This window comes from Mauremys reevesii, linkage group 1 (assembly GCF_016161935.1).
Source record: "Mauremys reevesii isolate NIE-2019 linkage group 1, ASM1616193v1, whole genome shotgun sequence".
NCBI classification, from domain to species: Eukaryota; Metazoa; Chordata; order Testudines; family Geoemydidae; genus Mauremys; species Mauremys reevesii.
In genome coordinates this window covers 110,865,020-110,887,984 of record NC_052623.1, presented here as the reverse complement: position 1 = coordinate 110,887,984, position 22,965 = coordinate 110,865,020, and the positions used below count along the sequence as shown (strand labels likewise).

At 41.6% G+C, this 22,965-nt stretch overlaps 1 long non-coding RNA gene across 1 annotated transcript; it reads right to left on the bottom strand.

The window, feature by feature from the left end:
- Positions 1 to 725: 725 nt before the first annotated feature.
- Positions 726 to 22,111, bottom strand: LOC120397468. The gene is made up of 3 exons (XR_005593816.1): positions 22,046 to 22,111; positions 20,907 to 20,948; positions 726 to 774 (listed from the first exon to the last, which is right to left on the bottom strand). It is a non-coding gene; the product is annotated as an uncharacterized LOC120397468 (long non-coding RNA).
- Positions 22,112 to 22,965: the final 854 nt, after the last annotated feature.

The following is a 22,965-nucleotide window of genomic DNA, read 5'->3' as shown; positions in this document are numbered from 1 at the left end:
CTGCAGGGGCACGTTGGCCCCTTCTGGGAGTGACATGGAGCTGGGGCAGGCAGGGAGCCTGCCTTAGCTCCACTGTGTCGCTGACTGGGAGCCACCCAAGGTCAGTGCCACCTGGCAGGAGCCCACACCCCAACCCCTTTTCCAGAACCAGCACCCCATACCCACTCCTGCACCCTGAACCCCTTTCTGTACCCCAAGCCCCAGCCCTGAGCCCCTTCCCAGACCCAGCACTCTGTACCCCCTTCTGCACCCCAACACTCTGTCCCAACCCAGAGCCCCCTCCTGCACCCAAACTCCCCCACAGAGCCTGCACCCCTCACCCCATCCTACACCCCAACCCCCTGCCCCAGGCTCAGCCCAGAGCCCCTTCCCACACTGTGAACCCCTCAGCCCCAGTCCAGAGCCCGCACCCCAACCCCCTGCCCCAGCCCGGTGACAGTGAGTGAGGGTGGGGGTGAAGGAGAGCGAGCGATGGGGGAGGATGGAGTGAGTGGGGCAGGGCTTTGGGGAAGGGGCAGCGCCTCAGAACGGGACGGGGTAGATCCTGGGTTGCCTTTAAATTCAAAAAGTGATCTTGGGCATAAAAAGGTTGGAGACCACTGATCTAAGTTGTGCCTCTTCGTCTACACTGCTATTTATACCCGTGCCAGGGGGTGTGCAGTGTCGGTAGTATACATGCCACTGTAAGTGTAAACGTACCCTATATTCAGCTGATGGCTTTACTCCTCTCTCCTGTCTTTCCTTTCCTCAGCTCTTCTTGTATAGTCTCAGACTCTGCCATGTTATTGAAGAAAATTGGTTTCAGAACAACAAATGCCGTTTTACTATTTTATTTTGAAAACAGGCCTCTCTGCGTAGAAAAAGGCCAAAATCAACTTTTCAGAAAGTGTTCCTGCCAGAATAATATTTTTTTTCAAAGACTGTCGTCTGTCCAGGCTTCAGGCCAGTAATATACCAACAAGAACCTAGTGTGGTAGCTGAATAAACCCTTTTATTTCCATAAAATGCAATACCATTAGTAAAATAAAAAAGATATTGGTCTTTAATAAGAGCAATTAAAAATAAATAAAGTAATTGGAGATATACTAATCTCCTAGAGCTGGAAAGGATCTTGAAAGGTCATTAAGTCCAGCCTGCTGCCTTTATTAGTAGGACCAATTTTTGTCCCAGATCCCTGAGTGGCCCCTTCAAGGATTGAATTCACAACCCTGAGTTTAGCAGATCAATGTTCAAACCACTGAGCTATCCTTCCCCCCTATAGTTACATTTATAGCTAAAATCATCAGTCTGATTTCAAGTTTTGTTATGGTAAATTAATATTGGGAAAAATAGATACTGTTTGCAAAAATCAGCAAAAGTTCTGGTTTCTAAAGTTAACATAAAAATTATCAGTGCATAGGATATTCATTATGGTCCAAGACAACAAACTTCTCAACTTAAAGATGGGATGAATCAGAGTCACTTAATCATCACTTTTTGTCCAACAATTCCAAGATACGAAAAACCATTTTTATTGGCTTCATTGATCATTGTTACCGTTTGAACGTCCTATTGTGCTTCTTGCTGCTAAATTCATGCTTTTAATCAGATTGCTTTGTGTGCAAAACTGTGTGAAGAAATAGACTTGACACTGGACTGCCTCTATCTCCACATCCCCTTCTTTAGCTCTACATTCCTTAGCCTGCAGTGTGCATTAGCTGGAGTCACTTTAATCTGGTTTTGACACCAAAGATACAGAAGTTTATACGCAGAGTTCTGTCCTTCTACATAAAAAGCCTGCTTCATAATGTATAACAATTGACAGTACGAGGTTATTAAGTAAGTATGATGCTGTTTAAAGTACAGCAAAATTCCATGAAATTGCATGTAGATAGATCTTTAACACCAAAAATGTATATGGTTCCATGTTTTTTCATGGAGTGCCCAATAATGAATAAAGCAAGCCTTTCAGCAAGTACTAGACAATCTTGCAAACAATGAAAGGTCATGACTGTTCAGCATGTGCACTGCGAAATGAGTAAAATTAATTTACAAATGGCAAAGTCAATAACTGCAATATTTGATCGTATTTCCTTTCCGTTTTTAATATTGCTCTTTTAGATAAATGTTGAGATCCTTTGAGTGAGCGACAGGCTAATTTTATGAGCTTTGGCTTCAGTCATCATGGGTCCTTATCCTTCCAGTTTCACATTGGCTTCATAAAGATGGGGCAGAGGGAAGCATCTAGGGTCCACCTCAATGAACTTACTTGGTTGTAAAGGCGCTAAATTGCACCTGCAATAGGCCCATGGTGTTTCAAAGGGAGTTAGCTAGTGCAATTTTTTTAAATAACACTTTTTGTTCTAAAGTAGACAAGGTTTTTCAGCTTCAGGTGAACCCAAATACCACTCAGTTGAATTTCAGAGCTGAGGGTTTCATTGGTTATACCTTGAACCTGAAACCATGCAAAAACATGTATTTCACACACATTTCTTAGAAAACCATCAGCTAGTCCTGATCTGTTTGTGTGGTTCACAAACCTTGACTGTCCAACTCCTCTATAAAAACAACTGTGCAAGAGACCTGATTATAACATCATTCTCCCCATCACAGTGAAAACATGGTTTGGTCTTATATAGTACAGACAGGGAATAATTGTGTTTTATCCATGTTACCAAATCATGCTTAAGTCAGCATTAGAAGTCATGTCTGCTCTAGCAATTTTCTTCAGATTGCCCCCTGTTGCACTATCCCTGATGCAGCTCCACTGGGAGTGCTTGTGTAGACAGGCAACCACCAATGTTTTTTAACCACTGTACTGTCCAGACCTGCTCTGAGTACATAAGAACATAAGAACTGCCATGTTAGGTTAGACCATCCTCCATCTTGCCCTGTATCCTGGCACATACCAGAGCCTCAGGGCACAGAAATCATGGCGTGATCTACCCCGTCTTCCACTGCCAACTTCTAGTAGTCAGAGGTTTAGAGTCAATCTCTGCATGGGGCTGCATCCCTGCCCATCTTGGCTAAAAGCCATCAATGGACCTATCCTCCATGGACTTATCTTGTTCTTTTTTCACCCAGTTATACTTTTGGCCATCACACCATTCTATGGCAATGAGTGCCACAGGTTAGTTGTTCATTATGTGAAAAGTACTTCCTCTGGTTTGTATTAAATCTACTGCCTAAGTGACCCCAGGTGACCCCTCATTTTTGTATTGTATGAAAGGGTAAAAACACTTCTCTATTCACTTTCCCCATACCACTCCTAATTTTATAGACTTGTAGTATATCCCCTTTAGCCATGCCTACCCTTGATCATCTTTGCTGCCCTTCTCTGAACCTTTTCAGGTTCCACTATATCCTTTAGGATAGGGTTGGACAACACTGTTAAAATGTGGTTGGCTAGACTACGCTATACTCCCACCGCTGCTTTCACCAGTGCTAGAGCAACAGGGGGACATTTGAAGAAAAAAGGCTAGTGTAGGCTTATCTAGAAAGAACAGCGCTTATGGTATTTTTCAGGGACACAGTTAAAACATGGGTTGGTCCCATTTATGCTGCAAGACCAAACCACGTTTAACTAGGTCCCTGGACAGAGTTTTTACACCGTGGAATGTGCCCTTAGTAAACCTGGACTGACTTGTTCCCAGACGTGTTCTTTAGAATATAAACCTGTGTGCTATAAGATTACACACATTTCTTATTAGGGCTTGTCCACACACAAACTTGCACCAGTTTAAGTAGTCAGAGGTTTAGAGTTAAACTTATAAGTAAACTTATATTGGTCATTTATGAGGACAGAGTGTCTAAATGTACAGAGGAAAGCTAACCCACACCCAAAGTTACACTAATGTGATTTAAGTCAGTATAAAATCACATTTTAGTTAAACCAGTGCAATTCTGTGTGAAGACTATTCATTGAACACAGGTGCTCTGAAGTAGGATGGTCTTCTTGTAACAGGTCTGGACAGGGACTCAGGAGAGCTAGATTCTGGGCCCAGTTCTGCCAGATGTCCAGTGTGACCTTGGGCAAGTCTCTTAAATTCTCTGTGCCTCTGTTCCCCATCTGGGGATAGAGGGCCCCAAACCTAGGGAGGGGTGACTCCCACAATGGCAGAGGGCAAAAGAACAAGATGGCCAGGGTGCTGCAAGATTTCCAGCCCCCACAGGACTTCTGGGGTAAGCTAGAGGTCTCACGGGATTTGGAGCCATAAGGTTTTGCAGGATTTGGCATGAGATTTGGAGCCATGATAAGAGCCATGTGCTCAGACCCACCTCCTCTTTCCTGGTTTCCAGCATTCAGCTCACTCTCTCTCCCTTATCTAGGTCACTCAGGCTGTGCTAGTAGCTGCTTTGGGGGCTGGGAAGGAATTTTTCCCCATATGAGCAGATTGGCTGAGGCTAGCTGGGTTTTGGGCAGCCGGGGGGCTGGAATGCTCCCCCTCCCAGAGGTCACCGTTTGGACCTACATGAGAATCATTTAGTTGTCGCAACTTTTGGCAGTCGCCCAGCACAGAAACTCTCAGACTTAGGCTCCAGCTCCAAACAGGTAACATAGTGGGCATCCCAAGGGCATCTCCTTATGACATGGGGGCATCATATCTAACCCCTTGGGGGCAAATGCAAACCTGGGTCAAGGCACTCCCCCAGGGGACCACCCAGCCAATACACTTGATGGCAGTGCTGGCTGGGAGTCAAGGTTCCCTCCTGCCTCAACCCTGGACGGGGGGAACAATGCTAGTGGAGGCTCCCAGAGACCCTCCCAGTGTAATGATTGGCTCCCCCACTGTGGGAGCCCCCAAGAATTGGCAAAGGATCAGTGGGGTGCAAGTGACTGCACTGGGCTGTCCCCCCGACAGGAACCTGGGCTGCAATTTGACTGAAGTTGCGGCCTGGTTAAAACCCATACCAATTGTCTTTGACTTCTTTTATGCAGCAAGCGCACTAGTCGTACTTTCAAAACCTCACCAGGGTGCTGTGAAGATAATTCAGAAATGTCTGTAAAGCACTCGGCTATTACTGCGATGTATGCCATAGGAAAGCCTAGCAATACGTCTCAATTTGTAATACATTTTTAACAACACAAGCAAGTTGTCATGTGGTTTCTGGTTTGATTGTGAATGCTGTGCCTGGCTGTAGAATTGGCAGCAGCCTTCCTGGCATTCTCCTTTTTAAATTATTTCCCCCATTTATAAATGTATTTTGCATACTTATTGCACCACGCTTTTTCTGGCTGCTGCCTTCTTCTTTTTAGCTTGGGAGTGTGAAGCTAATTGACATCGGAGAGATGAGGGCTTGAATAAATAATCCAGCATGTTTATGAATTACACAGTATTTACACATATATTCCATTGAAATATCCATAAAGGGTGTATTCAGTCTGTGGCTGGGATTCCAACAAAGAAACAAGAATCGTACAAACAATTCCTTATTCAGAGAGCAGGCAGCCAGGGCTCACCTACTGTAGTCAGATATTATTTGTCCTTCCCACTGCTTTGTGTTAAGCACTCCTTAATGATAACATGGTTTTATCTTGCCTTGATCGCTATTCCAAGTACATTCTTTTGTTATGCTTAGATTTTTGTGGCACTGTAATGAGAGAGTGGGTTTCTTTTATATACACATTTAAATACAGCTCTCTTTGGGAGTTTCTACTTTACAAATAGGTATCTGAATGACTTTAGATAAACCAGTCCATTTATAGTTGACAGTCGGGGTTGGGGGAGACACAGCAGCCTCGCCAGAGTCCCAGCAAAATTAGCAAAGGAAATGGCAAAGAAAAGGAAAAAGTTCAGCTAAGCTATCAAATGAACAAAGAACAAACATTCTGTAAGCAAGATGGATTGCTGTGACTTGTACAGGTACAGAAACCAAGGACCAAATTCTATGCTCAGATGCAGCCCCCAGTGACTCAGTGGAAGATCCATCTGAGGGCAGAAAGCCATAAGGAGTCCTCTGATCTGGGGCAGTTTTTAAATCACCTTTAAGGGAGGTAAGCCTAATTTTTCAGACTGGTTAGAGCCCTAGTGTAGATCCAGATTTAGGTAGCTTAAATGGCCTGAGCCATTTTTATGCTATCAATGTGAAGACTTAAGTCTGATTTTCAGACTGGTTAGAGCCCTAGTGTAGATCCAGATTTAGGTACCTTAAATGGCCTGAGCCATTTTTATGCTATCAATGTGAAGACTTAAGACTCCTAAAATTAAGTCTATACTGCTGTTTTAATTAGTTTGAAAATCAGTTTAGCTGAAACTGCTTTTAAAGCTGGTTAGAAAGTTCCTCCAGTGTAGACAGGCCTAAATGGAAGCTTGGCATAGTGGGTTAATTGAGTAGCTTTTCATCCCTGGAGAACTGGGAGCCACTATAGTCATCAATGGGGAAAAAAAGCATAGTGATCTTAACAGTTTGTTATATTAAATTTTATTGGTCTTTCATATAAAAGGAAATCCATTTACTATGCCTATAGGTCAGTGAAAACTAACCAGCATAAAAATATAGCAATCAGTAGGCACACAATGATAGAAGTCTGCCATGGAAGGCCTACTCCTGCTCTGCGTATCTGGAAGGGAATCTGATCTACTGTCAAAAAATGTCCCAGAAGAATTTTAGAGTCACAGTTACATAGGCACATAAGAGCTACCACACTGGGTGAGACCGTGGTCCATCTTGCTCAGTATCCTGCCTCTGACAGTGGCCAGTGCCAGAGCTTCAATGGGAGTGTACAGAACAGGGCAATTCTGCAATGTTCTACCCCTGTATCCCACTCCCAGTTTCTGATAGTCAGAGGTTTAGGGTTGCCCTGAGCGTCCTGACCATCTTGGCTAATAGCCATTGATGGACCTATCCACCATGAACTTATCCAGTTCTTTTTTGAACCCAGTTATTCTTTTGGCCTTTGCATCAGTTCTTGCAAATATGTTTGTATTCAAGTCTAGTGCTCATGTCTGCTCCCTGCTCCCACTGATGTTCCTGGATAAAAACCAACACAAGGAACCGGAATCTATACTTAACACTTCCCTTGTGAGTGGTTCACCTCATCTGCTGGGCCCATGTTACCTATTAACAAATCACTCCTAGGTGACCTGAAAAGGAAAGCGTCTTTTGTCTTTTGTATTTTTATGAGGAATAAATAAAGCCTTTCTGCATTATTTTTTAATATAGAGGTGGTTTGGGTATTCTGCTTGTATTTTACATTAAAAATTCAGATCTTGTCTCCTCTGGAAGACCCTATGGATTATGGGAGAACTAATTGAATATTTATATCACCTGTGCCAAGGAAATCAAGCCTAACTGAGAGGGGAACATAAGAACATAAGAACAGCCATACTGGGTCAGACCAAAGGTCCATCCAGCCCAGTATCCTGTCTACCGACAGTGGCCAATGCCAGGTGCCCCAGAGGGAGTGAACCTAACAGGTAATAATCAAGTGATCTCTCTCCTGCCATCCATCTCCCCCCTCTGACAAACAGAGGCTAGGGACACCATTCTTTACCCATCCTGGCTAATAGCCATTAATGGTCTTATATATGTATCTCCATGAATGTATCTAGTTCTTTTTTAATCCCTGTTATAGTCCTAGCCTTCACAACCTCCTCAGGCAAGGAGTTCCACAGGTTGACTGCGCTACATGAAGAGGAACTTCCTTTTATTTGTTTTAAACCTGCTGCCCATTAATTTCATTTGGTGGCCCCTAGTTCTTATATTATGGGAACAAGCAAATAACTTTTCCTTATTCACTTTCTTCACACCACTCATGATTTTATATACTTCTATCATATCTCTCCTCAGTCTCCTCTTTTCCAGGCTGAAAAGTCCTAGCCTCTTTAATCTCTCTTCATATGGGACCCATTACAAACCCCTAATCATTTTAGTTGCCCTTCTCTGAACTTTTTCTAATGCCAGTACATCTTTTTTTGAGAAAACGGGGCTTGATTCATCACTTTGTTACGTGATGTACATTTAAAAGTAATATATGTTATATGTGAACATTTAGTCATGTTGCCCCTTTGCTGAACAGTAGCAGGATTAGTAGCCTTGAAGGTTAGTTTCCTGTTTGGAGACAAAATTCATGACACCGATATAGAGATTATCTCAGAGTGATTTGTTTGTTTATATGTTGTGCATGAGTCCTGTTTCCTTGAAAAGAAGTTATCAGACTGCACATGCGTAGCTCATTTTAGCAGATACCTCAGATCAGGCACCATTGTCCTGTCCCCAAAAGCTGTCTTGGATCTCTGTATCACCACCACCTTGAACAAGTCCTATTGGTTAACAACCTCTTTGTGCTCCTTTTTCTCCCTCAGCTCCTGCTTTTTATGTCTAGGAAACCCCCAGGCTCAGGCTTTTCAGCTAGAGTTGACCACATGGCTGAGAAGAGTAAGCCTGGATGTCTATCCTCCGTGTGTACCACTGCTCAAAGGAATCCCAGGCTTGGTCTACATTTAAAACTTAGGTCACCATAGGCTCGATACTTGGGGATGTGAAAATCCACCATAGCTGTGCTGACCTAACCCCTGGTGTAGACGCAGCTAGGTCAGTGGAAGAATGCTTCAGTCAACCTAGCTACTGTCACTGAGGGCAATGGATCACCTACTTTGATGGGAAAACCCTTGTGTTGATGTAGCAAGCATCTATACCGCCGCACTACCATAGCATACTACTGCACTGCTGTAGCGCCTTTAGTGCAGATCTTGCCTCAGAGTTTCAACTGCCAGACAAAGGAGACTTGCATTGCATTCAACTTACAGGAAAAGGAGAATGCTTTCACCCACACAGTACTCATAATGATTCTCTGGGAGTGGTTACTGCAGGGCATCTTCATTCTTTCCATGGGGAGTTTCATCCTGAATGTTAGTACATCAATGACCTCTAATGTGCATGCCATTGGCACCTTTTGCCATAATAATCTTATTCTCTTTATGTACTTTCTGTTGTAGAAGCTCTTGCTACTTGGTCTGTATACAAGCAGTTAACTTGGTTCTGTCTGTCTGTATCTCCAGCTAGAGAGACAAGGTGGGTGAGGTAATATCTTTTATTGGACCAACTTCTGTTGGTGAGAGAGACAGGCTTTCAAGCTTACAGAACATCACCGCTAAATACCAGATGGAACAGATTGTTTAGAATAAGTAGTTAACACATATTTCAAGGGGCCATTCAAGGTGAAGTGGCCTAGGATGTACACCTTAGCACACTCAAAGCCACATTCACCAAACCAGAGAAGTAGATCACATCATGGAATGGGCCACCCAAATACTCTTCTCTTCAATCAAGTCCTCTTAGAGAGAATGAAGGATGTAGTCGATCCACAGCTACGAGATGAGCAGGCAGGCTTCCGGCAGAATAGATCATTCACGGACCAGATAGCAACGCTCCGCATCATAGTCGAGCAGTCTATGGAGTGGAACTCCTCGTTGTATATCAGCTTTGTTGACTATGAGAAAGCGTTCGATAGTGTGGATCGAGAGACCCTCTGGAAGCTCCTTCGGCATTATGGCATCCCAGCAAAGGTGGTCAATTTGATTAAGAACTCATATGACGGCATACACTGTAGAGTGATCCATGGAGGGCAGCTCACAAACAGCTTGTTTGTTGTCACCATTTCTCTTTCTCTTCGTCATTGATTGGATTATGAAGATATCCACTTACGAACGTAGGAACGGAATTCAGTGGATGTTGTGGACCCAGCTTGATGACCTGGACTTTGCCAACGACCTTGCACTCCTTTCACACAGCAAACAGCAGATGCAAGAGAAGATCAACGTAGTGGCAGCCACGTCATCACAGGTCGGCCTCAACATCCACAAGGACAAGACCAAGATCCTCAAGGTTAACTCCATCAGCAATGACCCAGTCACACTGAATGGAAGCCCCCTGGAAGAAGTGCAGTCCTTCACCTATCTAGGCAGCATTATCGACCAGCAGGGTGGCGCAGATGCAGACATCAAAGCAAGGATTGGTAAGGCAAGAGCAGCCTTCCTACAGCTCAAGAACATCTGGAGCTCCAGAGAGCTATCTTTGGCAATAAAGATTCGACTGTTCAATTCCAACGTGAAACCAGTCCTACTGTATGGAGCTGAAACCTGGAGGACAACTAAAACAACCACTAGGAAGATCCAGACCTTCATTAATAGCTGCCTCAGAAGGATTCTTCAGATCCGCTGGCCAGCCACCATCAGTAACATCCACCTCTTGGAGAGGACTCATCAACCTCCAGCAGAGGAAGAAATTAGAAGAAGAAGGTGGGGCTGGATAGGACACACACTACGCAAGCAGCCAACCAACATCACCAGACAGACATTGCGGTGGAACCCCCAAGGCAAGCGGAAAAGAGGCCGTCCAAGAAACACCTGGCGACGCGACCTTCAGGCTGATTGCACAAAAATGGGCTATTCCTGGAACCAGCTAGAGCAAATGGCCCAGGATTGAGGACTCTGGAGATCTGTGGTTGGCGGCCCATACCCCGACTGGGGTGACGGTCATGAATGAATGAATGATGAAAATACCCTGTGAGAACCTGCTTCAATACAGAAGTAAAACCCCCTCAAACCACATAGCTCTGCTTCAGGTCTGGGAAATTTACTCAGGGCTTGTCTTCACATACCGTGCTGCCCTGGTGGAGCTGCACTGCTGTAGCGCTTTAGTGAAGATGTTCTTATGCCAATGGGAGAGCTTCTCCCATCAGTGACGTTAATCCATCTCCCTGAGAGGTGGTAGCTATATCAATGGGAGAAGCTCTCCTCTTGACTTAGCACTCTCTACATAGGGGGCTAGGTCAGTATAACTGCACCACTCATGGGCGTGGAGTTTTTTAACACCCCTACAGTCACAGGGAGGAAGGAAAGTGTGTGTGGGGGGGGAGCAGCTGGGGGTGTTGTTAGTGGGTTATAGATTGTTGTAATAAACCATAAATCCAGTGTCTCTATTCAATGCATGATTTTTAGCATCTAGCAAAGTTATGATTTTAAGCTCCCAGGGTTCATCTTTTGAAAGTGTTGTGCAGGTTTCCTTTGAGGGTGAGGACTGATAGGTCAGATATAGAGTGATCGCTTTGTGAAAAGTGTCCACCCACAGTTGATAGGAAGTCTTTGTCTTTTATCATTTTCCTCTGTGAGTTCGTTCCAGAGGTTTTAACCAATAAAGTTATTGTTGGGGCATTTAGTGCACTAGATGAGGTACACCACATGTGGTGTGATAGGCATGTGTAGGACCCCTGGATCTAGAAAGGTGTGTTGTGGGGGGTGTTGATCATTGTAGCACCGGCGATATGACTGCAGGTTTCGCATCCATTATTCTGGCAGGATCTGGTGCTGCTTTGAGTTGGTGTGTCCTGATCTGTGAGAACCTTGCTTCTGATGATGAGCTTGGAGAGGTTGTGGTGGTTGTCTGAAGGCCAGAGGACGAGGTTCTGAAAAGATTTTTTTCAGGATGGAGTCCACATGGAGTTTGGGTTAGTTGTTTGATGATATCCCATATGAGTTCCAATGTGAGGTAGTAGGTGACAACTAAGGCTGTGTGGTTGGAGGGGGTTTTATTTCTGTATTGAAGCAGGTTCTCTCAGGGTATTTGGGTGGCCCATTCCATGATGTGATCTAATTCTCTGGTGGAATATCATTGTTTGGTGAATGTGGCTTTGAGTGTGCTAAGGTGTATATCCCAAGCCACTTCACCTTCAATGGTCCCTTGAAATATGTGTTAACTACTTATTCTAAACAATCTGTTCCATCTTGTCTTTAGCTGTGTTGCTCTGAGTGAGTTTCCCAGACCTGAAGAAGAGCTTGTCTCTCTCACCAACAGAAGTTGGTTCAATAAAAGATATTACTTCCCCCACCTTGTCTCTCTAATATCCTGGGACTAATACAGCCACAACAACACTGCATACAGCAAAGGAAGATATCTCCAGCTAGTCAGTCTGAACTGTACTATTCAATGTAGCTGGCTGGTGGGAGGGGAACGGGAGGAGAACATGAAGCTTCAGTCCAGAGAATCCGATCCCACACATAGATAAAAAGAGGGAGCATCATGTACCTAATGTGAGGGAGGAAAGAGAACCACCACCACCTCACACACACACACCTAGAAAGTCCATCCCCCAGTTGGTGATAAAAGAGGAAATCCTCCACCAGGAAATTTCCTTCCATCTTTTTGGAGGGGAGGGGGAGGGGAAAGAGAGAAACTACACCCCATGATCAGGAGAAAATGAAGTACAACCTTCTCCTCAGGCTCCATGTCTTATACCCTTCCAGCCACAGGATCCCACACACATGCATACAGACAGTCACTCAGGCTATTGCCACTACCTAGGCCCCAATTTTCTCCTTGCCAACCATTAAACCCCGTGTCTTAGCTTTACAGTTGTCAGGGCAGGCCAGCAACATTTATCCATGGAGGCGGTATGGGAAAAAGAACGAAGATAGTTGTGGGAGAAGAAGGGAAAAGGACATCAAGGCTGGCATTGCCAATGAAGCTAGAAGAGGAATGCAATAAAAGACTGTAGTTTGGAGAGGTGGATGGGAGAGAATGATGAAGAGCTTTGAAAGCAAAGCCAAACCACTTAAAATTGACAGGATAGCTAAATATAAGCTAGTAAAGGGATTCAAAGACCAGGGTGCTATGGTCAGATTATTGAGCAAGAAAGAGATTCTAAGTGCTGCATTTTGGATGTATTGTGGGGTTTTGTTGGGTTTTAAATGGCCAAAAATGCTTCTGGAAACTCCTAAGTCCCTGTGTGGGGTAGGAAAACAGATCCTCCCCACCCATTCCCCAACTGTTTAGCGGTAGCATGTTTTGATTTCACATTTTTAAACACCATTTAACACCTTGGGTAGACAGGCTTTATGAACTTTAAGAAGACCTTCGTTGGTCATGATTTACCTTTAAAAAGACTACCACAATTTTAAATTCTGTCTACATTCGGTGTTGAGTGGTGTTTAAAAATGTCTGAATCAAAACATGTTACATAACATGGTTTTGAAAAACTGCCTTTCTCTTACCTACACAGGGTTTGAGAGGATCCAAGCCTGGTCTACAGTTTACAGAAAGAGTCAAGGCTTGAAGACTAACAAGACACATTTTCACTAACAAATTAGGCCATGTTAGAATATGCCTTGAGGAGGCAGCTGACACAATGTTAAGTATGGCAATCCCTGTGTACTCTCAGTGTTTAAGATTGTGTAGGTTACCACAGATCCAAAATCATGTTCTAATACAACATAATATGCTAGGGAAATGGTCACTACTGTAACAAAAACATTTCTGCAGACCATCTACAAATGCTCCCAGGGCTACATTTTGAAGACCTCTGAGGTAAATTACTCAAATCATAAACAGAATCTCCTCACTAGAAGACACAGTGAGTCCTATGAACATAACTGCAGAGCAAGAGGAAAGGACTATTAAAGCACTGCAGGAGAAGATTAATGATCTTGAGGGAACAATCTGAGATTTGCGGGTCTCTCAGAGGGGCTGGGAAAAGGAAGGCCTGTGGAATTTTTATTCACCATGTAGCCAGTGCTTTTGTCTCTGCCCCCCCAGATCAGAACTTAGATATTGAGAGAGCTCACCGCTCCCTTGCCCCAAAAACCCCGCCAAATGCAAAGCCACAGGCCATAATTGTAAGATGTAATATTAAGTAACTCATTCTTTTAAAAATCTGTGAATTTAAAAATCTAGAAATACTCAATCCATTTGTCCTAAATATATACTTATAAGAGATACAAGAGCTAAACAGGGTAGTGAAGCTTTCAGTTTAATAATGAATCTTTTCAATTCCCCAAATGTAACAAAATCTGATCTGCTAAAATCCTATCCAAGAATAATTATTATTGCTGGTTATGATTCACCAAATTACTGAGAATGTGTTAGTATGGGACTATCAGTTGTTTTTTCAATAATACTAGTTCAGGAGGTTTCTTTAAATTTTATTTTTGTTAAATGTAATGGCCATAATGAGTTTTTATACCTCACTCATTTGTTTCTTTCTACAGTTATCATTAGACACAAACCTAGAACTGTCCAATCACTATCAAATGTCAGCTTTGTGGACAATGGTCTAGTTGGCTACATATTAAGTCATAGGTTCCAATACATTCCAAGTTTCCAAACTGACATATTTACAAAACGGCATAACAGTTTGGCCTTATTTAATAACAGAGACAATACTAGGGTATGTGATTAACTGCATAACACTTCTCAAACAATCATTTCATATTGCCCTTTGTGGTTGGTTAATGTTTATATTATATAATCAGATGTTAATGTCACATTTGAAATACATGTTATGCTTTACATAATGTTATGATTTGCATTGCTGATGTTACGATTGGGCTATGGCATTCATACTATAATCCAGCATGGACAAGGCTCTATGGGTCAAAGTTTATGCAGAACTGTTTGGCCAATGAACCTTATCTGCAAAATGATCCAGTTATGTTGGAATAAGGTTATTTAAACAATTTGTATAACTTATATATCCACTACATACCTGTTAAGTTATACACTAGCCTCCTTCCCCTTTTCTGTTGTTGTGAATAATGCAGAAATCATGCCCTCCCTTAACCTTAGACTATTTCTTCTTTATAAATTTAGAGGGAATCCATTTATACCCCAAATGGGTGTTTTTGAGGGTGGGCCGGGGGGAATGAGTGACAGGGCACCCCCTTCTAAATCTCCTGGACTGAAATCCTGTTTCTGCTGGATGAGAGTTACATATTTTTAAGTGATCCTTGGTCAGTTTTGACCACTTCCGTTCTTTTTCTTAGTTTTTCTATCTGTTTCCCATATCATACCTATCTTTTGCCTTTCCTAATCTGCCTTAACCTCTCCCCTTTCCCCTCCCCTTCCTGCCCTCAGGAGAGTTCGGGGAAACCCAGATATACCATTCCTAGATCTGGAGCTACCAGTGGTCCAAGCAATGACACTATTCAGGAGCCTGATAAAGAGATATTTGACCTAAACACTTCTTATGGCTAATACTATAAATTGGGTTTCCTGGAACATCAGAGGGGTGAATCACTTGATAAAAGAAAATACTTATCACCCATCTAAAAGTAAGATAATATCTTCCTACAGGAAACCACCTTAACGACTTGGAAGCAGAGAAATTTAGAAGGGAGTGGATAGGGGAAGGGAGGGATGTTTAACAATTTCTCCTCTGCAGCCAAAGGCATAGCAGTATTGTTTTACAAAAGACTCAGTTTACAAATTCTAGATGTAAATAAAGATGACAAAAGTAGATTTTTTTTTGCTGGTGAAGACTAAGATCTCTTCTGACTCTCTATATAACCTGATTAATATATATTGACCCTTTTTTTAGATAAGGTTTTTCCAAATTAATATCCTAGTAGACTTGATCATCATAGGATGAGATTTTAATGAGGTGTCGGAACCAATTTAGACAAGTCAGGTCAGCTCCAGCACATATAATCACATGCTAGAAACAGTATAAAAGATTATATGGAATAGATAGGATTAAAAGATGTATGGCAATTGCAGAACCCTACAATGAAGGATTTTACTTTTTTCCCCCTTGACAAATGACACACATTCATGAATAGATTTCTTTCTGATTTCTATGAAACAGGTGGACTCAGACTTGATTTTATTATTAAGCACTATCATGATCTCTAATCATTCACCAGTGCTACTAGAGTTTTCCCCACCTGAGACAGATCTGTCCTGTAAAAGATGAAGAGACGGAACTCTCTTTTGAAAGAGATACATTTTCAGAACTATGTCACAAGAGAAATTTTTTCTTCAAAACAAATGATACCCCAGAGAGCTCCTGATTCAGTCTGCGATACATTTAAAAAGTTTTTATGAGAGGTGGGATCATTTCCTACTCAAGGGATAGGAAGAGGCTAGCCAAGTTCAGCTCCTGGAATAAACCAAACAACTAAGCTATGGATTTAGAATGTCCAAACTACCCCTCACAATGAAATCTAAAAAAAAAATTACTCAATCTTGGGTATGAAATAAATAGATTGACTTCAGAACAAAGCAAATTTGCTCTTTTTATACCCGAACATACTGGGAGTCAGGGGAGAGAGAGCAGGGAAAATTCTTCCATACAGATTAAAAGTGAGAGATCAAAAGTCCCTGATGGTATAATTCAAAACAGAACAAGGACAGGTTATTACTTATCAAAAAGAGATCAATGATCCATTTTTGAAATTCGATCAGGCTCTTTACAATGATTCACCACCTGACCCAGAAGAATTGAATAATTTTCTGAAAACTCTTAACTTCTCAAAAGAGCAGCATGCCAGGCTGGGATCTCCCTTGTAGAGGAAATAATCAGGGCTATGGAGGAAATGAGTCTTGGGAAGACCCCTGACCCTGATGGCCTACTGACAGAATTATGTCAAAGTCCCAAAGAAATTCTGGCTACTAAGCTGTTATACATTTATGAAGATGCCTTAAAGAAGGGCACTTTACCTCTGATGAGGGAAGCCCTAGTTAGTGGGATTTATTTGAAAAAGGCATGATTCAGCGAACACACGTCAGTTGATTATTGTTATGGCACTCCATCGGCATTCTAGAAATTTCCACACAATTATTTTACTTGATGCAGAGAAAGCCTTTGACAGAGTGCACTGGCAATATTTTTTTCTTACCCTGGATACATTGGGTTGGGGAAATCCTTTATTTAATGGTTGAAGCTGTTATATTCCAGTCCCAACTCTCATATCCTAATAAATAGCACAATATCCCTCCTCCTTTGATCTGTTTTGGGGAACTGGACAGGGATGACCCCTCATGTTCAATTTAGCATGAGAACCACTTTCAGTATTAATTAGGGGAACACCAAGTATTCAAGAGATCAAATCAGGGTCTCAGGAGACAAAAATCCATCTATATGTAGACGATATCCTCCTATTTTTTAAAAGTCCAGCTCAATCTATTCCAAATATCCTACAAACAATAGATAACATTGGCAAATTATCTGGCTATAAGATAAATTGGATAAGTCAGAAGCAATGAAAATCTCATTGGATTTAGTTGGAAGTGGCTCTCCTATGGGGACATGTAGGTGGCAACAGATAAACCTCAGATATCTTGGCATCCTGTTCCCCAAGGAAATTAAAAATATAGTCAAGGTCAACCTAGCCCCATTAATCATGCAGTTAGCAAATGTTTTAGGTAGATGGCAGGCACTACCTCTCTCCCTTTGTGGAAAAATAAACACAATGCCCTTCCCGGGATCCTTTTTATTCTGAATTCCCTCCCTATTCATATTCCTGCCTTTTATTTTACCAAAATCAACAACATGTTCAGGTCCTTCTCATGGGGTGCGGGTAACAAACCCAGAATCTGCATACAGAGATTACAGCTCCCTATCAGAACACGTGGTTTTAGATTTCCCAACTTTAAACTTTATCATCAGGCAATAATTCTTAGCCAAGCACCACAGTGGCTCATTCCCTCGTGCTGTAGAGCCCTCGACTGGCTCTGACTGGAAGCCGAATTAGTTGTTCATTTACCACTTTCCAATGCACTGTACTCGGATGATTACCAGTTCCCTAAAGAAAAATTACCAGCTATTGTGGCAGCCAGAAATACTTGGCATACAATGTCCTCTAAGTTTTAGTCAGTGCTCCAAATTGTTCCTTGGACATCAATTTAAGATTAATCCAGAAAGGGTGCATTGGATCCCCACCTGTCAAAAGGTGCTGCTAAATCAGACAAATGTTGGTGCTGTGATTCAGCAGGTGCTAATTTAGCCCGTGTGCTCTGAGAATACACCTAAACCTGCATGTTTTGGGCAGAACCTAACTGGAGAGTTAATTTTTTCCTATAAAATAAAATAGTGTTGCAAGCTAAATATGTAATCTTAAACCTAATGAATGTTAACTGGAAACTGAATAAAAGTGAAGAACTTATGGCTAAGCAGAGCAGTAATAATTGCTCAAAGACTAGTGCTACAAAAATGGAAAGCCAAAAAGCAACCAACAGTTGAAGACTGGCACATAAATAGCATAAGCTTGGCCCCCATGGACAGAACTATCTACCGTGACGGAAATACCCAAGAAAAATGATCAGACAAATGGATGCTTTGCAGGGACCCCGCTTCGTTACCCCCTTCTTTCCCTCCCCATCTCTGTCCCTGAATTTTGCTTCTATCCTTTATCTTAACTTAATTTTTCTTTAACTAGTTGGATTTTTATAAACAAATTTTGTTTGTAAATTGTGTAATACAAATAAATGATTTCTACTTTAGCTATTCATAGTGTGTGTGTGTGTGTGTGTGTGTGTGTGTGTGTGTGTGTATACCGGTGTGTGTGTATATATATATATATATATATATATATATATATATATATACCGGTATACACACACCGGTATGTATGTGTATATATATATATATATATATATATATATATATATACATTGCAAGTATAGCTCAGGTTGGGCAGCAATTGGTTAATATATTATGAGAAGTTTATGTATAGTTTTTATGTGTGTGTATATATATGTTTTTAAAATAAATAAAAAGTTAATAGAAAAAAAGCTAACAATGTTAGGGACCATTAGGCAAGGGATTGATAATAAAACGGAAAATAACACAATGCCGCTATATAAATCCATGGTGTACCCACACCTTGAATACTGCATGCAGTTCTGGTTCCCCCATCACAAAAAAAGATAGATTTGGAAAAGGTGCAGAAAAGGGCAATGAAAATGATTCAGATATGGAACAGCTTACAAGGAGAGATTAAAAAAACCTCGGACTGTTCATCTTAGAAAAGAGATGACTAAGGAAGGATATGATAGAGGTCTATAAAATCATGGATGGTCTGGAGAAAGTGAATTGGGAAGTGTTATTTATCACTTCACATCACACAAGAACCAGGGGTCACCCGATAAAATTAATAGGCAATAGGTTTAAAACAAACATAAAGAAGTACCCCTTCACACAACGCACGTCAATCTGTAGAACTCATTGCCATAGGATGTAGTGAAGGACAAAAGAATAACTGGGTTCAAAAATAAATTAATGGAGGTTAGGTCCATCAATGGCTATTAGCCAAGATGGTCAGACATGCATCCCTGTACACTGGGTGTCCCTAAATCTCCAACTGCCAAAAGCTGGGACTGGGTGACAGAGAAGGGATTACTCAAAATTGCCCTGTTCTGTTCTTTCAGCATCTGACACTGGCCACTGCCAGAGATATGATACTGGGCTAGATGGCCCATTGGTCTGACCCACTATGCCCATTCTTATATAATTCTCCTTGCTGTTAAAAATGTATACGTTATTTCCAGCTGGAAATTTGTCTAGCTTCAACTTCCCATCACTGGGTCTTGTTATATGGGGATGGCAGCCCAAGCAATGTTTTCACAAATATCCACGGATGCTTAACAGCTGCTGCAGGTACTCAAAATTTATTACAGAGGCATGATTAAGTCAGGGGCACAAGTGAAGAGCTTCTAGAGTGGCAACCTATCAGTGAATCTCCAAGGCCATATCTAAACTAGAAAAATAGGTTGTGTTTAAAAACAAGCTAAAATGTCTTAACTAATACTTCTAAAAAGGATAGTATAAGCAGTGTTAAACACCTTTAAAAGTGTGTTAACTGGTTGTGATCAACTTTAGAGGGAAGAACTGTTCATAGACATTTATTTCACCAATACAAAATGGTCATAATCCCCTGCATATTATTTACCCTTTTATGTGTAATAACTTTGATTCTTGCACAGTGCTCAAAATCCTACTGCTACTGAGGCCATATCTAAACTAGAAAAATAGGTTGTGTTTAAAAACAAGCTAAAATGTCTTAACTAATACTTCTAAAAAGGATAGTATAAGCAGTGTTAAACACCTTTAAAAGTGTGTTAACTGGTTGTGATCAACTTTAGAGGGAAGAACTGTTCATAGACATTTATTTCACCAATACAAAATGGTCATAATCCCCTGCATATTATTTACCCTTTTATGTGTAATAACTTTGATTCTTGCACAGTGCTCAAAATCCTACTGCTACTGAAGTCAACAGCAAAATGGCTAGAGAGTTCAGTGAGTGCAGGATCAAACACAAAATGTGCATCTTAAATGATCTGCATGCTGACTTGTCACTCAGTATTTACAAAATAGTCATACACCCTGGTATACACACAAAACATACACATAATCAGGAACTAAAAGCATGAAACTGACAAAAGGTGGTGGAGGAAGAAAGATGTGAAGAAAATGTGTGTGCGGTGATGGGGAGAAGACAACTGAACATTTATTTTGTATAAAATAATATGGGAGATGTGTCCACACTGTTTATGTGACTAAACTTTTCTTGTTTCAAGTAAATTTCCTTTAATGAAAATTTTTAATCACAATTTGCTTTTCATATGTAAAGGTGAAGGCTCTGAAGATACATTTGAACAAGTGTTATTTACAAAGACAGGTGGGTTTAGAAGTCAGAGACCTAATGAATCCAAATAGATTTAGCCTTAGCTCAGTTCAATGTTATTTTCCAAGCCTCTCTCTTCACATGCAAGAGTCATGCATTCAGAACAGGCTGCCTGAGGTCATAGACAGGATTTAACAAGTGTAAGCCTGCTTAAGAAGGCCGATTTGAACTGAGTGGATACAGAGCCTTATTTATGACACAGACATAATCTGAGTGAAATTGGTTTATGTCTGGTTTATGTTTAAGAGCACTGTGTTACCCTTACTCAATGTTTGCATTGGAAAATAAGAGTCTACATGGGAGTGAATCATTAAAATGATTCACAAGGCATTGCATGGTTTTACTGTGGATCTTTCAGAAGGAAACAGAATGGGTATTGTGCAGCCAATTTTAAAATATCATCTTGCTGCTGTGTGCACAAGTTAGTTATCATCCTGTCATCATTTTTAATAACAACAGCTACTAAAAAAATCTTATATTTACATAACACTTTTGTTCCAGAGCACTTGCAGTCTGTATACCTACCATGCTATGCAAATGCGGCCACCGAACATGGGGAGGCAAGACCTAGGCAGAAGGAGAAATCAGTGGTTGGTGAAAGAAATTGGCAGCAGAGGTCTGGTCAAGAGCACACAGGTCCATTGTTTGGGGAGTAGGAGTGGGATCCACAAAAGTACTTAGGTGCCTAAGTCCCTGTTTTAGGTGCCTACCTCACAATTTTGGCTCCACTGTGATTCTGCCAAACTCTGTAGGTGCCTAAGCTCGCTCACCACCCAAGTTTTTCAGGGTAAAAGTTCTGTAGGCAGTGCACCTATGTTTTGTCTCTGAGCCTGTGCACTGCTGCCTCCCTCTAGGCATCCAGGTGCCTATGTTCTGCCTAAGCACCAGAGTGATTCATGAACCAGGAGAAGAGAGGTGTGTTCAGCTGCCTAAGTCCTGTGTGGGGCCTGATTCGTTAGGGGTGTTCAGAGGGGGCCTAATGGATCGGGTTTCCCTGGGAAAATCGCTGCCATTTTACCACTAACAGAGAGTTCCTGTGTGCAAGGGGAATTCTCCACCAGCTATATGTGGCTATTTTAAGGCTATTTTGAACTTTTATGCAGCATAAAGTCACCTAAACAGACTGGGAAATCTGTCTCCTAACTCCAACCTGAGCCTTTTGGAAGTTTTTGCCAAAGCTGTTCCTGGGTGAAGTAAAAAAAAGTTATTCTCCTAGACTGTGAAATTGTATTTAAATGGGTAATTTATGGCTCATCCATCCCACTGTAGTTTTGTTGTAGAAGGATATAAATTAGTCACATCTTAAATCTGTAAGAAGAAATTGAAACTTCAAATGTTTTACATTTTTTGTTTGCAACAAGATATCTTGTTAAAACAAGCCAAACAAAACCCATTTAAACAATGTTCTAGTTGTATTTTAATTTCATTAATAATTGTATGATTTGGAGAATAATTTTTTTATATGTAGTCTTAGATTATTTACAGTTTAATTTGTTTGTCATACTGTACTCTTAAAGTACATTCATATTGTAAGTACAATAAATGTTTGAGTGTATGTAAAGCTATTTCCATTACAAACTTCAGATTTTTGCATTCAAATAATTATCATTTATATTATATACCCATAGTACAGCCTTGCAAAATTGTCAAGAAAATATAATAACCTTAAATACCGGTAATTCCTGTTCCTGAGAGATTCAGAGGCTCAGCTGCTTTTCCAAATCTCCCCCTTGGTTATAAGAGTTATGTTCATCCAGAAAGGAAAGAGAAACAATACCATGTAGCTTTTGTGACCAGAATCAGTGAATGAAAGGGAAAGAAGTCCACACCGTAACATCATTTTTCTATCTGGGAGATATGCTGGAAGTTTCATTCTGCCTGTAGTAAAATGTTCTTGAAGTTTCTACAAACTACAGATTATAATTTGCTGTCAAAAAAAGAACTACACTCAGTGTTGGGTAGTTCTGTATTAAGCCTTATTCTTCTGTAAGTAGATGCAGCTGTGTATTCCTCTTAGGTGTGTGCTCACCCATGGCACTGGAGCTGGAGAATTTTGCTTAGCAGTACCCGTAGAGGGGCGGTACTCTCACATTTGTGCCCACAGCCTCTCCCCTGGCTATATGAGGTTGTACTGCCCCTGCCCCCCTCATTTCCTTCTTACCACCTGTGGCTGGAGTCCAGAGCTCTGTGTGGTTCTCAGCCTCACTATCTCTTAGTGTTTTTCTAGTTGTATATAGCTACTGCCCTTTTACCAGGAAAGGGGAGAATGGTCCAGGGCGCTTTGCCAAGAGGCAATCAGATTATGGCAGTTCTGCATGGAGGAGAATATCACTCTGATAGCTGATGACTTACCTGGGGCTCACACTCATCTTGCAGACAATCTCAGGAGGAATTTTTCCCTGAGTAACAAGTGGTCCCTGAAGACAAGCATCCTCTGGATCATCTTTGCAGCAATTATTACACGTCATCCTGATCATTACACATGTCATCCTCAAGCTGAAAGCAGATTGGGCCAAGCTCATCCTTATTGCCTTGGCATGGCCGAGGCAGTGTTCATTCTCCGACCTTCTTATGCTTTCAGTTC